Here is a 17,564-nt window from a genome sequence, read left to right as displayed (position 1 = left end):
GGCCGGTGCTTTATTCACTGTGCCACCTAGCTGCCCTCAAGATTGCATCGTTTTCAAAAGAGATTATGTCTGTCTACTTACTCACAAAACTAGAAAATTCATTAATCATACATACACTGGGGGGCAGCTAAGTGGCACAGTGGATAGAGCACTGGCCCTGGATTCAGTAGGACCTGACTTCAAATCCGGCATCAGACACTTTATACACTTACTAGCTGTGTGACCCTGGAAAAGTCATTTAACCCTGATTGCCTCACAAAAAAGAATTATATATACACTGAACCTGGTTTTTAGTCTGGATTATCCAGACTTTCAGGAATAAGGAATCAGGCAGAGAACAGCTGCATTTGAAACAGCTGATTCCCACCCCCCCCCCTTCCAATTTCCCAACTGAGGTCTCCTCAGTTGAGTTTCTACATCCTTGGAACTTATTTCCCTTTGAACAATTAGGATCTGGTTCATTGGAGATGCCTGCTTCTGGGCAAAGGCAAAAGACTGTCAGGGAGACAAAATAATTACCATCCTAGGATTCAGATCCATTCTCCCATAAAGCACCTGTAGTTTCCTTTCTCCAATGGTTTTGGATAACTTTCAAAGCTTGTCTCCACAGAGTCAGAGAATTTGACACCAAATGGGACCTTGGGAATCATCTTGGACAACATAGTGGACAGAGCACTGGACTATTAGCCAGGAAGACCTGGGTTCAAATCCAGCCTCAGACACTTGCTAGTTGTATGACCCTGGTCAAGTCACTTCATGTCTCTCAGCTTCAGTTTCCTCGCCTGTAAAATGTGAATAATCATAGCACCTACTTTATAGGGCTCAAATGAAATAATATGAACTCCTTGAGGGTGGATACTATTTCCCATTTTCCTCTTATAACCAGTGCCTAAATGCTTGTTAAATTTAACTATGTTGATTAATGCATTTAAAGTGCTTTGCCAACCATCAAGCATTATAAAAATGTCAACTCTTATTTATTTCTCTAAAGAGGGAAAATGGAAAATACAGAAGTAGTGCTTAGAGCAGTCATGACAATTATGATAATATTAAACATTTACATCACTTTTTGTTGTTGACAAAGTGATCTCTATCCCTTATCTCATTTTATTTCCATACTAACACTAGCACAATGATGTGTATAATGTAAGTTCTATGATGCCATTCCGCTCACTGGAAACTGAGGCACAAAGGAAGTTGTGATTTGCCATGATTCTGCCAGATGCTATGTTGTCTCTCCCTCCTAACTCATGTCTTCTGCAAATTTGCCAGCCATCCCATCTTAATGCTTTCATCCAAATCATATAGAAAAGAGTAGACCAGGACAGGACCAAGGACAGATGCCTAGGGCATTCCACTAGAGACAATCGGAGCCAGAGATTTTAGCCTGGGCGGTGTTTGAACTTGCATCTTTATTTTCACTAACCTCTCATTGAAATTTAACATTTTCTTACACCACAATTTGTAATAATATGATTCTGAGAAGGGGTCCACAGGCTTCACCAGACTGCCAACACACACACACACACACACACACATACACACACACACACACACACACACACAGAGTTAGCTACAGAACTAGAAGCGAGGATGTGGTGATGCTGCTGGCACATATTGGGCAGTAAAATACATGTTATCTGATTATTGTACTCAAAGTAAAGGCACACTGAATTCATTTTGTGTCCATGATGGAGAATGAAAGTAACACCCAAAAGACTTCTCAGGGGTCCACTTCACCCTCATTCAGGGTTTTAAAGCCACTGTCCAGGGCCCAGAGGCCCATAGCCCTTCTGTCATTCAAGACACAATAACTATCCTTTCCTAGGACTAGACCCCAAGCTCTTTGAGAGTAGAGAGGGTTTCATTCTTTGTCTTGGTAAGCCTCAGAACCTGGCACTGTCTGGCACAAAAATGCTTATGATCCAAGAGAATTCCAAAAGACTATCGATGAAACATACTATCCACCTCCAAAAAAAGAACAGATATTAATCGAACACAGACTGAAGCATGCTGTTTTTCACTTTCATTCATTTTTTTCTTTTATTCAAGTTTTCTTATACAAAATGTCTAATATAGTAATGTTTTACATAATCATAAAGGGAAGGGGGAAGGGAGGGAGGGAAGGAGTGATAAAAATTGGAACCCAAAACTATAATAATTATGTTGATTACTCTTTTTTTGGTGGGGCAATGAGGGTTAAGTGACTTGCCCAAGGTCACACAGCTAGTAAATGTCAAGTGTCTGATATCGGATTTGAACTCAGGTCCTCCTGAATCCAGGGCCAGTGCTTTATCCACTGTGCCACCTAGCTGCCCGTTGATTACTTTTTTAAAAATGCTTTTGATTGATTGATGGCACATAGAAAAATACTAGCAGGTGACCTTTATGTATCCCTTTAAGACTTTCAAAGCAACTTACAAGTATTATCTCACAACAAGCCTCTAAGGTAGGTTCTAATATAATCCCCATTTTACTGATGAGACAACTGAGGCTGAAAAAGATTAAGTGGCTTTCCTGGGGCTACACAGCTAGTAAATATCTAGCTAGTCCTTCCCAACTCTAAGTCTTCCTGACTCTACTCTCAGTACCATGATGCCTCCTGGAGAGCTCTGGGTTTAATACCTACCTCTGACACTTACTATGTCTATGGGTAACTACTCTCTCTTATCTTCGTGTCTTTACTCTCCTTGTTCCCTATGCCTATCAAGTTATGCTCCCCTCCTCTTTCTCTATTGAATTCCCATGTACACTGCAAAGATCAGCTTAAATTCCAACCCCTCCATGAGCCCTTCCCTGATTTCAACCCAGTCAGTAATAACTTGTTTCTTCCTCAAATCTTGCGTGGCACTTTGCTTATAACCCAGCTGTATTTGTCATGCGATATTTTGACTAATAGCTCTCTGTTTTTATCTCATCCTCTTACTAGACTGCAGGCTCCATGAGGGCAGGAACCCTAGTTGTGTCTTATTGAAACTTTATATTTCTATCAGTATCTAGCATACAGAAGGTGCTTGTTCAATGCTGGTGGAACAAATTAATGAATGAATGTTTCTCTAAAGTAGGGAGAAGGAATGAGAGATCTAGTAACCAAAGAGGAAAAGTCAAAATCCACAACTTCATTTACAAAGGAGGGGGAAAGAACAGTAAGGACTGGATTTTTAAGAGTCAAAGCAGGGACTAATAGAATGGAGACCATGCCATAGGCCCAAAGATAATGAACCCTCTGTGAAAACGATGTCACGGAATACTAGATTTAGGGTGATAGCAAACGTTAGAAGTCATCTATTCTAACCCTTCATTTTTATAGAGGAAGAAATTGAAGCCCAAACAGGGAAAGTTATTTAGTCACTCAGCAACTCAGTGGCACAGTTGGGATTCAAAGCCAGGTCTTCCCACACCAACCCACCTGCATCATGCTTTCCCTACACTATATCATCTCCCAAATACCTTAAAAGGGAGAGCACAATCTAAGTTGAGCTTCAAACAAGAGTAGCATACCAGTGTGACTTTTTCTGGGAACAGTCCCAATAGAAAACAGGGGAATTTTGCCATAATGCTGCTAATTGGCCAATCATCCAAACTGTTCATTCTTTTCTGAAACAGAATGGCTAAAGCAGTGACAGCAAGGCTGTGAAATGAGAGGTTGCCATATTGTTCAGATATTAAACCAATGTGAAATACTGATGCATCAGAAACCATACACTCTATGGAGAGAGTCTTCCCCTTTAGACAATTCTACTTTGAGCCATTCTCCTCTGGCCATAACCAGAATAGACCCAGAGATAGGAAGAGGTAATAGAGTTCTGTGAAACCAGGAGAAGAACGACTATTGCACTTGGGAGTAAAGACATATCAGGGAAGAGGGGAGGCAGTACGGTCTATCTCAAGCACAACTCCAACTAGGGAAGGACTGTCAGCACTTTGCCTCCAGCAACCAATAAGGCAGAGTTAAGGGCAAATAAGCTAGTTTTATTGTAATGTTATGATCATTACTGAAACCAATAGAAAAAGTGAAAAGAGGCAACCTAGAACAACAGAGAGAACATTGGACTCAGCATCAGAGCACCTGGGTTCAAAACCCTACTCTACTTCTTACCTAGCTGAGTGACATTGGGCCAGTCAATTAACCCTCTCTGGGCCTCAGACCCCATGACTTCTATGGTCCCTTCTATCTCTAAAACATTCACTAAAACATTGTATGACATGGAAGCAGACAAAGGAATAAAATTTAAAATGCAACCATGCCAAAACTGGGGGGAAGTCAGATCTAAGAACTGCTTCCTGGTCTTGCTGGCTGCTTTGGGAGTTAAAGTCCTCTTACCTTCTCATCTTTGACCCTAAGTAAGATACCACTGTCTAACAGTTTGAAAGCATATTAGCATACTGAAATTAGTTCAACAGAACCAGACTTTGTGCAGCCACACTTGTTAACCTAAGGAAGAAAAATGGCAATATTCAGAAAATAATTGTTAAGGACCCTTAGGCTGGGGAGGGAGGGACCTTAGATTTTCCTAGGTATAGCTATGGACCCAAGGCAGTTAACTCAGATGGAAGGATTAGTCATACTCATTGTAAGATTTTCTTGATATTTTTGATGAGGAAGTTTTTTAAATTATAGTGATAATACCAACTAATTATTTTTATATAATACTGAAAAGTTGGCAACACAGTATAGATAGAGACATTTTGATAGATTTAGATAGATGATGGATGGATAGATAGATGGATGGATGGATGGGTGGGTGGGTGGTGAGTGGGTGGATGGATGGATGGATAGATAGGGAAAATCTCATTTAAGCATGTTTATTGAATTGAATTAAGCTGCACAACAACCCTCTGAGGTAGGTACTATTCATCTTATAAACCCCCATTTCACAGATGAGGAAACTGAGAATGACAGCCAACCATTATCAGAGTCAGGACTTGAATCCAGATCTTTCTAACTCCAAGTACAGCCCTCTAGCTGCCATCCTGCACTACCTCTTAACCAGCATTTATTAAGCCCTTAGTCTGTCACTAGCACTAGGCTGGGAACTGGAAACACAAAGACAAGAGTGAGGCAGCACCTATCTTCAGGGAGCTTCCACTCTCCAAGATGTGCATAATTTTAAAAATACAAAGTTGACCTAATGAGAAATGCCACCCTGTGGTTTCTTGTCTGGAAATCTCTTCCCAAGAAGCCTCAGAATCATTTTGTGATTCTTTGAAATGAGTTCTTTTTAACACTGATCACATCTTCAGCCTTTTCTTTTCCTTGTCTGGATTTGTTTTGTTTTGTTGTCAAGAAAGACACACAAGGAAACCATTTCCAGAACAAAGGCTTAAACCCATGCAGAGAATGGGCTGAAGCTCTTCATCAGCACTGACCCAGTCCATCCGTCCTCTAAGAGTCATTCAGCAACTTATGCCTATGCCTGAACCTTCTCTTAACCCCATCCCAGGCCAGCATAACACAGGCCTGTTACGCTGGGATGTGGGAAATATATACATTATATGTATGTGTGTGTATATATATATATATACACACACACACATACATACATGCACATGTGTATGTATATACTCGTATATAGATGTGTGTGTGTGCATGTTGGGAATATGTATATGTATCTGTGTGTCTTAGAGCTGGCTGCAGGACATATATGGAGTGATCTGAATGGGAAAGCAGAAAACTATGTTTATTAATATAATTAAATATTGGCTTTGAGTCATTCAAAGCCATCTGCTAGGAATGCTGTATTAATGAGCCCCAGAAGTAGTCTCAGTAACTATAACAATGAAGGGGGGAGGGGATCAAACCTTCTACTGCTTTCCACAAATGTTATTGGCTGGCTGAACTGTCAATCAGTATTAGATCAGCCAAGCATGGTTTGGGGACAGCTAGGTGGTCCAACAGATAGAGCACTGGGCCTGGAGGCAGGAAGACTCATCATCCTGAACTCAAATCCAACTTCAGACACTTACTAGCTGTGTGACCCTGGGCAAGTCACTTAACCTTGTCTGCCTATGTCCTCATCTGTAAAATGAGCTGGAGAAGGAAATGGCAAACCACTCAAGTCTCTTTGCCAAGAAAACCCCAAATGGGGTCACAGAGAGTCAGACACGACCAAAACAACTCAACAACAACCAGAAAAGGGATGCTTTCAGCTGGTTGTCCCCTGGCCTGATGCTTATTGATAATAGCCCTCCAGTGACTTGGTGGCCACGTTCCCCTCTGCCCAGTGCTCTCTACTGAGTCAATACAAAGAGAAGGTTCCAAGCAGATATCTGCAGATGAAAAATGTTCCTGGATGATCAGAGAAGCAGCAGCAGACACTAGCATTGCCTCTGCCCTGACCACTAGCAGGAGACAGTGGCTAGAACGCAGCATTCAGAGTCAAGAAGACCTGGGTTCAGATCATACCTGTGATATTAGCTGTGAGAGTTTGGACAAGTAATTTCATTTCTGTGAGCCTTGGTTTCCTCTTCTGTAAGGTGGAAATAAAATACGTGTAGTGCCTACCTCACCAGCCTCTTATGCAGGCATAATTAATAGTAATAGCAATAGGTGATGAAAATCTGAACTACTAGGATGGGTCTGTGAACAAAGAGCTGTTATAGAGGCGTGATTGACAAGACCTGGCAAAGGAGTGAATGTATGGAGTGAAGAACCGAGTTTAACCCAAACTAGGACAATGGTGGTGCCCTTGTCAGAAACAATAAAGTTAAGGAAGAGAGGTTGGTATAGAGGAAAGTTGATGAGCTCTGTTTTAGACATGATATATGTTAATTAATTGATTTATAGATCACATATGTAATATTATGCTAATATGGTACATACATTAAATATATACAATTGAAAAATGTAAGAGAATGAATTAAGCAATGTTTCAAATAAAAACTAGTAATAACAATAATAATAGGTGGCATTTTTGTCACTTAAAAATATCCAAAGCTCTTTACATATTATTTCATTTGATTCTAATAACAACTCTATGGCATAGCTGCTATTTTCAAAGATGACATTTTACAGATGATGAAACTGAGGGTGTCAGAAGGGAAGTGGCTTGCCCAGGGTCACACAGCTAGAGAGTGTCTAAGGAAGAATTTGAAGCCAGGTCTTTCTGACTCCAAGCCCACTGTTCTATTCACTGTGCCTCCCCAGTTGCCATGCATTATGAGATAATGTTGAAAATCATTTTGCACACTTTACAGCACTAAATAATGTGAGTTACTATTAATTAACTCTAGAAAAAAGGGGGAGCCAAAGCATGCCCAAAAGTGACGTTGTGCATAGATTCCAGAGCTGCCTCTTCTACTATCTACATGTGTGACCCTGGATGAACCCCTTCCCTTTTCTGGGCCTCAGTTTCTCGATGTGTAAAATACAGGAGGTGCTGTAGTACAGTGGGAAAAGGATTACCTCTGGAGTCTAGGGACCTGGGTTCAAATGGCACAGTGGATAGAATACCAGACTTGAAAGACCCGGGTTCGAATCCTGCTACAGTCTGACCCTTCACCATCCTGGGCCAATAAAACAAGGGGGTCGGCTGGACGACTTCTAAAACCCTTTCCCAGCCTAGCCCTAGAAACCCAAGATTGGAAAGCCATTTCTCCCGCTTTCTTCACGGATTAGCGATCTCCTGTCTCTCTTTCTCAGGCTGAATGAAGCCCAGGAGATAAACCTCCTGGGACAGGAATTCGAGACCTCCTTCCCCCCGCCCCCTCTCCTCCGAGCAGCTGTAGGTGGGAAACGGGGGCTTCCTCCGAAAGTGCACCTGACAAGAGTTAGGCACCAGAGGCATTATTTGGCTTTCACTGCGGGAGCTTGCGGAGGGGGGGGGGGGGACTTTCTCTGAAAGGGAAGTTCTTTGGAGGGAGGGGGCAGAAAACCTTCCCAGGAAAGTCTCCGTTCCAGGCTGTCCTTCAGAGCGGCGGCGCCACATGCACTGAGCCTCAGCGACTTTCCGCCTTGGCTTGCCACCTAACAACCGTGTCGCGGTTCATCTGAATGGATTTATCACTGAGTGATGCACTCATCAGAACGAAGATTGTCTTTTTTAAAAGCTTTGCCCTGTTTGACCCTGGGCAAGCCACTTAATCCTCATTGACCTGCAATATAATATGTGTGTGTGTGTGTGTGTGTGTGTGTGTGTAGCGCATATATATGTGTGTGTGTAGATATTTATGTGTGTAGATAGATAGATAGATAGATAGATAGATAGATAGATAGATAGATAGATAGATAGATAGATAGATACTTCCTACGCCTCCGTTTCACCTCTAATCAGGCAGGGGATTGGACTAGATGACCTTTGAGGCGCGGAGGACCGTCAGGATCTACATCAGGAAGGCGCAAAGTGCCCGACGGCGACTAAAGACGTAATGGAACCCTGCAACAACATGCCAGCAGACAAGACCGAGGCAAGAGCTTCTTCAGCGTCGCTTGTCCGAGAATAAAGCAAAAAAGAAAGGAGACTTTCTGAATCCTCCACCCATCCCCACATGGACGTAGAGACACAGCACCCAACGCTCGCCCCCGGAAAGTCTCATTTCGAAAGCCCAGACTCAAAGCATCTTAGATCTGTAAGGAAGCTCAGAGACATCCAGTCCAACCGAGGCCCGAGCAAACATCCCCAAGCGGGGTCATCCACCCCCCTGGAAGACCTCTCGGGGGAGGGGTCTCCCTCCCTCTGCCAGCTACTCGGGGCCGGCTCTCGGCGTTAGGACCTTTGTCCTACCAAAGCCAGCCTCCTGGCACCTTCCCCTTCGTGCCACTGAAGGTCTGGTCTAAATTTGTACTTATAGCTTCTAATAGGAGGAATGAGCCGCAGCAGAAGCCAGCTTTCATCCCAAGGAAGCCGATCCCTCCCGGCCCCTGAGGAGCCCGGCACAAGCGTTCATTCCAACCCAATGACATAGCCCAGAGCCTCCCCGTGGTGAGAGGCCGGCTCAGGGAAGCTTTGCCTTCAGAACTCTCCCTGTACTTGGCCGTCTCCCCTCCGCCTTCCTGCCCACTCCCCGCCCCCACCCCAGCCACAGCATTCCAGCCAGGAACTGTGCAAACACCTGGAAAAAGGGTCATCAAAGCGTCCTTGAATCAGAAGAGGAAAAATCAAGCACTTTTGTTCCTGTTCTCTTGACTTCGCGCAGAATGGGGGAAATACTGTTTTCAATTAAATGATGACTTTTTTTTTTTAATCGAGTTAATCGTCTTTCTGATACTACCTCCAGCAATTCTCCAGACTTCAAGCCTCCACACTTTCACCCGTCTGTTAACCCTGCCTGGGGCCAGGTGGGAACGCCCCAAGTTGACAAAGCTAATCTTGAGTTAACCAAAGGTTAGCATCAGAAGCCCAGCTCCGGACTGGAAATCCTGAGCAGCCAACATTGGTAGGGTCAAGAAAGAGTGGTAGTGGGGGCAGCTAGGTGGCGCAGTGGATAAAGCACTGGCCCCCTGGATTCAGGAGGACCTGAGTTCAAAACCAGTCTCAGACACTTGACACTTACTAGCTGTGTAACCCTGGGCAAGTCACTTAACCCTCATTGCCCTGTGAAAAGAAAGAAAGAAAGAACATCCCTTAACGCCCCCTAGGGAGTTGGTTTATACAGCTGAAGAGGCATGGGCTCTGGAGTTGGGGCCCTGAGTTCCAATCCCATCCATATCCACCAGTATGACCTCCCTGGTCCTCGGTTTTCTCTTCTGTAAAATGAGTTTAAACTAGATGGTCCCTTAGGCCCCTCTCAACTCTAAATCTCTAGTCCTGTGACTAGCCAAAATCTTTTCCTATCTTTTCCCCTTTTCCCTCCTGGCTAACTCCAATTCAGCAACTCCCTCCTTGCTTAAGAAAAAGGGCTGGTAATCAGCCCACTTTGATCATCACTAGCACTTATATGGTGCTTTTTAAAGGGTTACAAAGCATTTCCAGATGTTATATTTTGAGGTTTTGCAGAATGCTTTCCTCGGAAGGACCCTGTGCAAGTCCCATTTTACAGATGAGTAAACGGGTGCAAGTAATTTGTCTAAGGTCAAATATGCTAGTAAATGACTGGGCTGGGATTTGAACTCACATCTAAAGTCAGTGCTTTAAGAAATGGAGTAGGAGGGAGGGGAATTAGGGTTAAGAGATTTGCCCAGGGTCACACAGCTAGTGTGCCTGAGGTTATATTTGATTCAGGTTCTCCTGGCTCCAGAGCATGTGTTCTATCCACTCTGCCACGTATACCACAGAAGAGCTAGTTTTCAAACTGCTTTGACGCCTCCAATGCCCACTTCACCCGTCATGAGGGAAGGCAACAGAATTTCATTTCATCCAGAGTGTGTCTGCAGTAGCTCTTTGCTGAACCAGTCTTGGGTGGGGAGGGGGGAGAGTACCATAATAATTGATTCAGTGCCACAAGTTCGATTTGACCAACATTTAGAAGAGAAAGGAAGGAAGCAAGGAAGGATTTAACACCTACTGTGTGCCAGACACTGTGCTAGACAATTTGCAAATATTATTTCCTTTGAACTTCATAGCAAACTTGGGAAGCAGCTGCTATTATTTTCATGCTCAGTTGAGGAAACTGAAGTAAACAGAGATTAAATGACTTGCTGAGGGTAATAGGCTGCATTTGAACTGAGAATCCTAGATTAGGAACCTGGGGACCTGGAGAATTGTGGGGGTGGGACAGGATAGGGTACTGTGAATAGAATGAGAGAAGGTGGAGAAATGGCAGACAAGGCCAAGAGCACAGGATGCTAGATGTGAAGCTGGAGGACACAGTCTAAATCCCTCATTTTACCTAAGAGGAAACTGAAGCCTGACTAAGTGGCAGAAGTGGCATTCGAACCTTCCCTTCCTCTACACCACCCTTGGCCATATTGCGCCTAAGACTTCAGGCTAAGTAAACACACTCATGGGGATATCCAAAAGGCAACAGGAAATATGGGACTGAAGACCGGGGGAGAGATCGGGGATGGGAGTGTGGATTTGGGAATCACGGGTGCCAGCTCCTTAAGAGTGGGCATTGTGTGGGGCACCTAGGTGGAGCAGTGGATAGAGCACCGGACCTGGCTTAAGGAGGACCTGAGTTCAAATCCAGCCTCAGGCACTTGATACTTACTAGCTGTGTAACCCTGGGCAAGTCACTTACTTAACCCCAATTGCCTCACCAAAAAAAAAAAGAGAGAGTGGGCACTGTGTCACTTTAGACTTTGCATGCCCAGGCCTGCCAGGCACCATGTGTGGCACACAGTAGGCACTGAGATGCTTGTTGGCTGATTTCTTGCACAGAGATGAGGATTAAAGCCAGGGGCGCAGAGAGCTGGGCACCACGGCCGATGCAGAGGGAGGAGAAGGGGGCCCATTCCAGTCCCAGGCGCATGCTAACACAAAAGTCCGCAGCAAACTGTGCCGGTCTTTTCTTGGTTTTAGAAGAATCCATGATAATCCATCCCCAAATGCTGCGTTCCCTCTAAACTGATAAGCCCGTGATTACATGATTTGACTCCAACTCAGTAAAGTCTGTGTGTAGACTGCTGAAACCCAGCGCGAGGCGTTTGGCCTGGACTTGGATTTGGTCCAGGGCCGGTGGGGGCTTGGGCTCCGGAAGAGAGTGAGGACCTCCCCTCCCCCCCTTCCCCCCTCCCCTAGACCCTGGCTCAGAAGCAAAAGGGAGACTTTGAGGGTCAGGGCGCCCCCTAGAGGACACAGAACTATAGAGCAATGTGAGACACTCCAGTTAAGGACCTTGGGGCTCCGGATTTCTCATCTTCCAAGCAGTTGGGAGCCTGCCAGGCATTTGGGAGTTACCTCTTTCCAGTTGAGAAAAAAAATCTTTCCAAGGAGAAGACCACGTCCCAAAAACTAGACCCTGGACTCTCTTTCTCAGCAGAAGACACGTAAATGCTATATTTAGAGCTAGAAGAAACCTCAGACATCATCTAGTAGAACTTAATTTTACAAAAAGGGAAACTGAGGCCCAAAGTTTGTCTAAGTTCAAACAGAGAGTGACAGAATTAGAATTCTCACCCAATCCAACGCCGGCTCAGCTATGTGATATTGTCTACCCAGACCCTCCCCCTCCCAAGTCCCACAAAGAAAAAACAAGGGGGGGGGAGGGTCTCTCCTTAAAACAGAGAAAAGAGAGCCAAGAATACATGACGGGTGAAATAGGGGGGAAAGCAAATTCTGGACCTTCTTACGGTAATACTGGTCACTTTCCGCTTTCCTATCCTTAAACTGAGCTACGAAGGGAGAAAGTTTGGGGTTTTTTTGGTTTTTTAAAATAGTGCCTGGAGCCTGGAACTGTTTATATAATAGTAAGAGCTAGCCTGATTCTGCCTTCAAGCAGTGTCACTGGGGGAGGGGAGAGGAGTAAGACCAGTGAGCAAAGAACCTTTCATAGGGGAAAAACTGACAGCACCATGGGCATGAGTGTGCGCCTATGTACGCGCGCGCACGCGCGCACACACACACACACACACACACACACACACACACACACACCCCCCTCCATTCCCATCTTCCCCATTCAGAAGGAAAACAGAGGCCTGCATGTTTCTCACATATATTGAATACTTCCTAATCTCCCTAGAAAGGCTGAGACAAAGAATCTTCATGGAAGTCTCTTGGCTAGAATGGGATGTGCCCAGGAGAAAGGCTGATGCAACATACCAGGCGTGGGGGTGGGTTTTTAAGACAAAATGTGGAATTTCACACAGAGCATGCCATGAAAGCCAGTGAAGAAAATTCCAGCAACTCCTGGCTGCTGGAAGTCAGAGAACAGACTATCTATATCTATATCTATCTATATAGATACAAGCAGAGCTAACTTTATAGCTGCACTGGAAGATAGGGAAAGGGGCGGGGTGTGAAAGAGAGAGAGAGTAGATAAAGAGATAGAATAGGAACAGAAAAAGAAATAGAGATGGAATAGAGAGTGAGATAGGTAGATAGCTGAGAGAGAGAGAGAGAGAAAGGGAGAGAGAGAGAACCCCCTTTTTAAAAAAGGGTCAGGGGATCATAGCTCTAGAACCAGGAGGGACCTTGGAGGTCATTTTGCAGAGAAGGAAACTGAGGCCCAGCAAAGGGATGTGACAGGTCCAAGGTGACCCAGGCAGCAAATGGCAAAGCCAGGATTTGGAACCAGGTTCTCAAACATCAAACCCGTTGCTTCAGCCAAGTAAGAAAATGGTTCTCCTGCCACTCATCCCAAAGCTGAGCCCATTATCTCTGTGTATAGGAAATTGAAGCACAGAAGAGATGTGGGTGAAGAGACTCCCAGGAGTGCTAAGTTGAAAGGGGCCTCTGAGGCTTTAAAGGGCTCTCAGCCCAGCCCTGCACCAGAATTCCTGGGACAATCCCCCCACAAGAGGTCGTTTAGCCTTTGCTGAAAGACTCCAAGGAAGGGGATTCCTTGTGTCCTGAGGGAGGCTCCTCCAGAGCAAGTCTCAGGGTTAAGACATTTTTCTGAACATTGAGTCTGAAATGGACTCTTGGCAGCAGCCACTCCGCTGCCAGGCTCTTCCCTGGACCACCCCAGCCCCCCAGCCCCCACCCTGGGTTGTCTCACCAATAAAGGGAAATACTTGATGTGGCAGTGAACCCAAAGATCTTGGAGAGCCAAAATGAGGGAGCTGTGGTACAGAAGATTCAGTGGGAGATTATTTCCTTACCCAGAGTCCTGCACCACACCCAAGACCCTCAGAAGCACTTTGGAAAAGCCACTCTCATGTACAGACAGAACTGCCTGGGGACCAGGAGTCCCTCTGCTGGCAAGGACTTGTCACTTAGACTAGCAGAGCACCGTGACTCCTCCCTGCCTGAGATGATTCACTGGGTCATAGAGCTGATGCTGGAAGGGACATCAGAAGCCAGTCAGCACATTTTACAGAGGAGGAAACTAAGGCCCAGGGAGGAAAGGAACTTGCCTATAGCAAGCTAGCAACAGAGCTCACAAACCTTATCAGTGTGTTTCATTCAGCTTTAAGGTTACTGTGTTTAGACCCCACATGCCAACTCTTACACCAGTACTTTTTTTAACTAATCCTCTAACTCTATTCTAACACATACATACACACACACACACACACACACACACACACTCACCCCTTATTTTTCCTGGTCTTTAATTTTCCTTTCCTTTACTCATAACCAGTCAACAGCCTGAGAGATGAAGAAATTACCAGCCATGGACCCAACACTGAAAAAAAAAAATGCAAATTCCTTCCTTCATGCCCACTTTGTGCACAACTAGCCCACCCCACCCCAACCATACCACCATCTTATGAGGTCTTTCCTAGGCTTTGTTCATTCAAAGTTGATGGATTAAGAGAGGAAAGAATAAATTAGTCATGGACCCAACCCTGAGCAAACACAAACTGTTCATTCCTCTTCTGTACTCCTATCCCAACCCACCCACCCCCCACCTGCACTGTCTTACCTTGCTACTGACTATGCCCAGCTGGTGGGCTGAGGGATGGCCCACACCCTAAATAAATACACATTCATTCATTCCATCATTCTAGGGGGAGGGAAGGCAGTGGGAGGAGTGTTGGTCCCCTCACCTGAGCACCAAGTACAAAAAGGCGACCTTGTAAAAAGCAATACATTTCCATGAGCCCTCCCATTAATGCCATGGGACTTACCCATGGACCACCTGTCAATCACCACCAGCTGACCAATCAACAAGCATTTATCAAGAGCCTACTATGTGCTAGGTACTGTACTAAGACCTGGGCATACAAAGACAGAGGTATAGTCCTTCCCTTTAAAGAGATTTCATTCTATCCAAAACATATAAGAATGTACAAAAGAGATAAAAGACAATTTGGTGGAACACAGGACACCTCTCCCTACTGCTTGGGACTCAGAAAGTGGACGTTCATCTTCATTTCCATATAAGCCAGGCATTATTAGGAATGTTCATCTTCTAAGAAATGAGGTTACATCATTCATTTCCAAAGAAAATGGGGGGGCAGTTATCCATTGTTCTGTCATCTCTGTTACTACCTCCTCCATTTCAGCAGTAGTGAGCACACTGGTCCAAGTGGAGCCCCAAGGTCTAACTCTGACTCTGTCACTAACCAGCTGGATCCCCGTGGAGACAACACCCCCCCTTTCTGGGCCCCACTTTCCCCATCTGTGAATTAAGGACTCCAGAGCAGCTCCAACAGTCTCTCATTCTGATCCAGACTTGACTTTAATCAAAGTGGCTTCTCTCCCATCAGTGAATGACCATTTGCCAGGGCACCCCTCCCTGAGGGATATGGCATTTTCCTAGCCATCAAGCTATAACTCACAAACTCTCTCTACAGAGCCTTGGCAAGATCAAAACCTGTGTCGGTGAAGGATATACCCATATTAATGATGGGATAATCACTCTAGAGCTAAATCCCTCCTTTTACAGAGGAGGAACCTAAGGCTCAGAGAAGTCATCTGATCATAGATCAGGAACCAGAAGGAACCTCAGAAATCGTCCGAGTCTGATCCATTCATTTTACAGATGAGGAAATGGGTGCCCAAGATCACACAGGTAATAGATCGTCTTTTGATTTAAAAAAAAATAGCATTCTATGTCTGCATGTGGCACCCCTGGAGTTACTAAATGTGACTAATGTGGAACAATTGGAAACCCTGAGCCCACTTCTTCCAAACTCTGTGGTGCTCCCTGCCCTGCCCTGCCCTTCCCTAAGGACAGGAGATAGAAGAGCCCTGAGATGACAAGAACCTAAACCTAGCACCCGTCTCAGTTGACCCTCCCCATCGGCAGCTTCCCCGGACCACCGAGGCTGGAAGGCAGCTGTGCCCTCCACAGAGGCGGCTCACTGAGAAGAGAACAAAGCCCCACCCAACCCCTACCCCAATTGTTTGCAGGCGCCAGTCCTGCCTGACCACACCCTGGTGGAGAACGGCAATCCTAGCACTCTGTTAGCTTAGCATGGGCATGGGACCTGCACACACCAGAAGCCTGAATCTGGGGAATCCAACCCTCTCTGTCTTGAGAGCACAGAAATCGAAAACCACAGTGCCAGGTGACAAATCTCATCCCAAACCTGAGGAAGCCATGCTAATCCATATGAAAGCTATGCTCTTCAGCAGTGCCCCCTGGGCCCCCCAAAACCACCAGCTCCAGTGTTGCTAGGCAAAGACTCTTTCATCTGGCTGGGCTTGGTTTAGTTTGGTTCTTAGTGTGAACTGGAAGCTCATACCAAGTCCGTGTAGAGCACTAGATGGACACTCAATCCCTTGGCCATGGTGGTCCGTGCCGCACTGCACATCTCAGTGTGAGAAGAGGGCACCAGGAGGCTTTGCTTTAGACTCATGGGAACAAACATACGTTTCAAGCTTGAAGGGACCTTTGAGGTCTCTCGTCTTAAAAAATAAATTAATCAATAAGTCATCATCACAATAAACGCCTAGCATTTATAGGGCATTGTAAAGGTTGCAAAGTGCTCTGCATAAGTTATCTCATTCTGTCTTGCAGATGATCATAAGGTCATTGGCTCGAGGAAGAGCTAGAAGGGTCCTCAGGGGTTGTCTACAGAGGAGGAAACTGAGCCCCAGACAAGACAAGTAAGTGACTTGCTCAAGGTCACACAGAGAACAAGTGGCAGAGGTGGAGTTTAAATCCAAGTTTTCTCACTCCAAAATGAGGGCTCTGATGGGTCCACCAGAGGAGGCTTACTCCTAGCATGAGTCACCCGCCATCTCAGTGTTTTAATGTGGGGTGATCACAGGGACGATTTTTTTTTAATTTCTAAAAACCAACTGAATAATGAATAGGACTTGACTTCCCCTTTTTGCAAACCTGTGAAGAGAGCAGAGGAAGGAACCCTTTGGGGAAGCCCTCACCCTGCAGAAACACAAACGTTTTCAAGAAATGGGGAAAAGACGCCCTCAGAGCCGACAGCCCCAAATCTTGGGAAAGAAGGGGCCCGCGCGGCTGCAGCTGCTCAGCCGGAGCCCCTCGGGTTTCAAACATTTCCTGGAACTCGGTCTTTGGAAAGTAGGGAAGGAAACACGAGAAGAAAGACAACTTACCCTGAGCAAACCTGAAGAATTATGTGTATTGGACCTCGGTGTATGATTATGTCTGCGCCTGCTTCATCCTTTGCCTCCCTCTGGCTTTGAATGTCCTTTCTTGAGGTTGCCTTTCTGCACCAAAAGGAGCAGAGGGGGAGGAGGTGTGGGGTGCAGCTTACGGAGGAGAGAGCAAGCTCTCTGCACTGCTCGCTTATAGGAGGGCTGTGGCCGTGGTGAGCTAAGCTGCCTTCAGTGGGAGGCTACAGCTGCAAACTGGATGCTCTCCAGTGATACAGTGAAGGGCTCCCTGCCTCCTCCTCCTCCTCCTCCTCCCCCTCCTCCTCCTCCTCCTCCTCCTCCCTCCTTTTTCTCCTCGCTGAGCAACTGACCCAAACTCTAAATGAAAACCAGACTCCTGCTTTGTTGCCTCTGGCCCCCGCTGCAGGCTGATGTCACACTTTGAGTCCTGCCTTCATCCCACAAAGCCTGCAGTCGGACCCCTACACCCCCAGACGCCCTCAGTTCTACATGTGCTCGTCACCTTTGGGGCAGGGCCCTGAGGAGGAGAGAGCA

At 45.7% G+C, this 17,564-nt stretch overlaps 1 protein-coding gene across 1 annotated transcript in view; it reads right to left on the bottom strand.

Annotated features, from left to right (window-relative positions):
* The window catches only part of COL6A3 (collagen type VI alpha 3 chain), a 98,093-nt gene extending 80,985 nt beyond the window's left edge, over positions 1-17,108 (bottom strand). The window contains exon 1 of the mRNA XM_043964533.1: positions 17,010-17,108. The gene's annotated coding sequence lies outside the window, so the exon portion shown is untranslated. The remainder of the gene's footprint in view (positions 1-17,009) is intronic.
* Positions 17,109-17,564: the final 456 nt, after the last annotated feature.

This window comes from Dromiciops gliroides, chromosome 4 (genome assembly GCF_019393635.1).
Source record: "Dromiciops gliroides isolate mDroGli1 chromosome 4, mDroGli1.pri, whole genome shotgun sequence".
Classification (NCBI taxonomy): Eukaryota; Metazoa; Chordata; class Mammalia; order Microbiotheria; family Microbiotheriidae; genus Dromiciops; species Dromiciops gliroides.
This window is presented reverse-complemented; position numbering and strand designations above follow the sequence as displayed.